At 40.4% G+C, this 5,107-nt stretch overlaps 1 pseudogene; it reads right to left on the reverse strand.

Moving 5' to 3' along the window:
* Positions 1–663: 663 nt before the first annotated feature.
* On the reverse strand, positions 664–1,365 carry LOC126954841 (glyceraldehyde-3-phosphate dehydrogenase-like; annotated as a pseudogene).
* Positions 1,366–5,107: the final 3,742 nt, after the last annotated feature.

The following is a 5,107-nucleotide window of genomic DNA, read 5'->3' on the forward strand; positions in this document are numbered from 1 at the left end:
TCCCTTCCTATTTCAGTGTGGCTTTTCTTCGGATATGGCAGCCAGTAAATCAGCATGTGGAAAGCCAGGGACATTCACCTCAGAAACCCTCTCAGGCCACCTCTAGCCTTGTGCCTTCTGGCAAGTTTTCTACCACTGCATGTTCCTCTGGCAGCCGCATCTTCTCCCAAGACATCTGGACTTCAGTCTTGGAGAGAGGTGGAAAGGGCAGCTCTTTTAAAATCTTAGTTACTCAGTTTTTCATGGTTATATAGCCCTAGAGGTTGTAGCTTTCAGCATTTACTATTTCTCTACCTCTACAGCCATCTTTTTCCTCATTTTAGTAATTAATCATCTTTTACTAGTTAATTCTGTACATTCAAAGTTTCCTATCTAAACTATTGGTGTGGTTTTATCTCCTAACTGGACCCTGATTGATATACTACCCAAGTGGAGATGCCTTTTAAGGAGCTAGAGATGCAGCTTTAAAGAGATACAGCTTTGAAAGGAAATTCCAATTTGGAAGTCTCCAGAATATTACTGGTATTTATTTTTTATTTATGTATATATTTATTTATCCATTATTTAATATTTTGTGCTGAGTACAGGAGACTTTATTGATGGCACATGACAAGGTGAGGATCCCTGGGTCCCTCCCTCTTCAGGGGGTCTGCATGGAAACTCTTACGAGGGGAGATTCTCAGCGTGGTGGGGGACTGAGTGTGGCAGGAACTCTCTAGCAGGTGAGGGCCTCTCTCTTCCTCTCGTGCTCTTGCTGGTGTTGATGGTCTGGGGGTCTGACTTCTCAGAGGCCATGTGGTCCATGAAATCCACCATTCTGTTGCTGTAGCTAACTGCACTGTAATACCAGGACACGAGCTTGACAAAGTGGTCATTGAGGGCAATGGCAGCCTCAACATCAAAGGTGGAAGAATGGGTGTCACTGTTAAAGTAGGAGACAACCTGGTGCTCAGTATAGCCCAGGATGTCCTTGAGGAGGCCCTCTGATGCCTGCTTCACCACCTTCTTGGTGTCATCATATTTGACAGGTTTCTCCAGACAGCAGGTCGGTTCTCATACCAGCATGTTGGCTGTGGGGACATGGAAGGCCATGCCAGTGAGCTTCTTGTTCAGCTCAGGGATGACCTTGCCCACAACCTTAGCAGCACCAGTAGATGTAGGGAGATGTTCTGGAGAGCTCCATGGCCATCACACCAGTTTCCCTGAAGGGGCATCCATGGTCTTCTGGGTGATGTGACACTGATGTCGTGGACTGTGGTCATGAGTCCCTCCATGATTTCCAAGGTTGTCCTGGATGACCTTGGCTAGGGGGCTACTCAGTTGGTGGTGCAGGTGGCATTGCTGATTATCTTTTATAATTGTCATTCTTTATGACCATCATGAACAGGGGGAATCAGCAAAGGGAGCAGAGATGATGACTTGACTCCCCATCCCATTAGCCCCATCTTTCTCCATGGTAGTGAAAATGCTGGTGGACTCCACAACATAATGAGCACCAGTATCAGCCCATTTGATTTTGATGGGATCTCACTCCTGGAAGATAATGATGGGATTTCCATTGATGACAAACTTCCTGTTCCTAGCCTTGATAGTGCCATGAAACTTGCCATGGGTGAAATCATACTGGAACATGTAGACCATGTAGTTGAGGTCAATGAAGGAATCATTGACGGTGACAATATCTACTTTGCCAGAATTAAAAGCAGCCCTGGTGACCAGGTCCCCAATACAGCCAAAACCATTTACTGCATTCTTCACTTTAACCACGGTGTGTCAGGGATGTGACTGGCACTGCACAAGAGTATTTTGGCTGTCTGTTAAATGGGAGGAGCAGAAAACCACTGCTGGTATTTAAAACTAAAAAGTAGATGGTTGTCATGAAGAATGTAAATAGTGAAACTATAAGGGAGCTAAGGAGGGAGCCCTGGGACGCCATCATTTGTGAGACAGGTAGGAAAAGAACAAAATGGGAAATTTTGGGAATGGAGGAACAGGCAAAGTGAAATGAGGCAAAGAAGCTGAGAAGGATTTGTCTTTGACGTTAAAAAGGAAATCAGGGGAAGCCAGAGGCAGAGAGAATTTCAAAGAGTATTTGATCAATAATGCAAATATTACAGGTAAGTCAATTAAGTTAACTGAAAACTCAAAATGAAATTAGGAGTAATCTTTTCAAGAGCAATTTTAGTGCAGTGGTTTGAGAAGTCAATAAGAAGACAGCAAGTAGGCATGACAAATGTAAACCACTTTTTTGCCAAACTTGAAACAGAGAGAGTAGCAATGGGCACAGGGACTCCACAAAATCAGTGTCTCATACCTCTTCTAGTTTATGTTCACTGTAAATTGGGCTGATTTGGGTTAAATTAATTACCTGTAGGCTCTTCCACCTTACATGATCTTCAGATATTTGGTTTTGATCTGCTCAGTGCTCATTTAAATCATCATTGGAAAGTGAACAATAAAAAAGAAAAAGCATAGGAAGCTAAAGGCAAGTTTTGTTTTAATCTACCAGCTCTAGAAGCTAGCACTAACTAAACTTAATTGTGTTGCATTAAACCATCTCAAAAATTTTTGGTTCATTATAAAACATAGATTTATCTACAGGTTTTATTTAGTTCTTCTACATATATCTAACATCCTTAATATCATGCCATTGACCCCATTGACCACTCCAGCATGATTAATGCAGTGGTGCCATTGCAGTCATCTAATAAATTCTGGGGACCAGTGAGAGTTTTCTATATCTGTTGCTTAAAATAGTAAAACACTATTTTCAGTATGAATTTGATGATGAAGTATACAAAATGGTTTCAATTATAATTCCATGTTCACATGTTCATAACTTGACGGAAAAAAAAATGCCTTTTGGACTGAAACTTTCCATTCCATGTTCTAGCTCCACCCAAATATAGTTATTTTTTCTCCTCTGGAAAATTTGAGGAAATCCGTATGATCACTTATGAATGTGGAAAAAATGCACTCTTTCAAATGTTTAATTAAATGAAAGGATCAACAATTACAAAATCTTTAACATAAACTTCCCATACATATTTATAAAAACCAAAATATAAATCTAGTAGGCCTCAGAAAAGAGATTAGGTGTTTACCCATTTAAGGAAAACTCTAATTCTGAATGCTTGCTAATTTGAAACTCAAAACTGTGTTATGCAAACACAGTAGTAATTTTCACATTAAAAGTGATACATTTGAAGTGGCATTGTTGTCTGGGGTAAATACCTGGGATTCATTGTCTCCTGCATTGAGAAGATTAAGGACACGGACACACATACATGGAGTGGATTAAGGAGCAAAAAGTTAAACAGGCAGAAGGAAGGAGAGAGGAGGGCAGCTCTTTCTCTTGCGAGAGCGAGGAACCCAAAAGGGAAAAGATGGCCTGGGTGGACCACAGCAGATTTTATAGGCAGGCTTGAGGAGGCGGTTTCTGATTTACATAGGGCCCACAGATTGGTTCGACCAAGTGTGATGTGGTGTTTACATAGCGTTCCGGGAAGGCTGGTCGCCCTGCCCTAATCTTATTGTGCAAATGGGCTTTTCACCATCTTGTCTGCTCCTTACCATACACATAGCTGACAAAGGGAAGGAAGTCATTGTGAACATGTCTAGTCCCAGGTAGTTTTTTTTCTGTTGGCATTCATGGGTGCAGGCTTCCAGCTTGCTTGTCTATGTCTACAGCTCAATTTTACAGGCTGTTCTTTGTTAGAAAATGATTTGGGGGCTGCTTTTCAATAAAAAGGAAAACCTTACCGAGGACTCCCATACCCTCATTATCTGCCCTAGTAGTTTCTCTTTAACTCCTATATCACATGCAATTGCCTTTATAATATGACTACTATTAATTTTTGCTAAATAATACCTGATATACTTTGGCTATTTGTCCCTGCCCAAATATCATGTTGAATTGTAATCCTCAATATTAGAGGTGGGGCCTGGTGGGAGGTGTTTGGATCATGGGAGCAGATCCCTAATGTCTTGGTGCAGTCTTCACTATAGCAAGTGAGTTCTTGAGAGATGTGGTCATTGAAAAGTGTGTGGCACCTTCCCACTCTCTCTCTCTCTCTCTTTCTCTCTCTCTCTCTCTCATGTGTGCTCTCTTTCTGGCTCCTGCTTACACCATGTGATGTACCTGTTTCCTCTTCACCTTCCACTATGATTGAAAATGCCCTGAGGCTTGACCAAAAGCCCAGCAGATGCCAGCACCATGCTTCCTGTAAAGCCTGCAGAACCATGAGCCAATTAAACCTCTTTTCTTTATAAATTATCCAGTCTCCGGTATTTCTCTATAGCAATGCAACAACATACTAATACCATACATGATGGGCCAAAGAACAGATCTGAGAATGGAGATTGTTTTCTGAATTTTCCATGCCCTGTATCTAGTGTGGGCTTAGTAAATATTTGCAACTCAAATACAATTTGCAAAAAATGGCAAATAATTTTTTTAGCACTTCAAGTTAATTTAATCTTCATATGTGATTTTTATTTATATTTTTTCTTTAAATGCAAAGAAGAAACGGGAGAGTGGCTTTCCAGAGACACTAATAGAAGGGAATGTTGCAAGAAAGGGTGATTTCTTATTCAAGTGAGATATATTTGCATCTACTGATAAGAAAGTTATTGGTCATCCCAGAGGCAACAGTTTCAGGAAGATAGTGGGAATCATGAGCCAGAATGTGATGCTTTGCAAAATGAATTGGAGGGACAAGGAGTAAAAGCAATGAAGAGATATTCTTCTTTAACCTCTACTTTTTAATTGTGTAACACATCATTCAGAGGAGTGTATTTAACATATGTGAATTGTTAAAAGCAAACACACTCGTATCAGCTTCCAAGTCTAAAAATTACAACCCGACTAATGTCTTTGAATCCCTTTATGCACCTCCTTGAGCACGTGCACTTCCATTCACCAAACATAACCAATAACTGAATCATGAGTTAATTAGCACCTTGCTTTTCTTTCTACCTTTGCCATGCAGCCATACACACATCTCTAAATGACAATTTTGTTTGTTTTGCCTAATTTGAAAGTTTATATAGGTAGAATCATAAATCACATATTCTTCTGAAAATTTCTTTTAATACTCTAATGATT

The sequence above is a fragment of the Macaca thibetana genome, chromosome 1 (assembly GCF_024542745.1).
Source record: "Macaca thibetana thibetana isolate TM-01 chromosome 1, ASM2454274v1, whole genome shotgun sequence".
NCBI classification, from domain to species: domain Eukaryota; kingdom Metazoa; phylum Chordata; class Mammalia; order Primates; family Cercopithecidae; genus Macaca; species Macaca thibetana.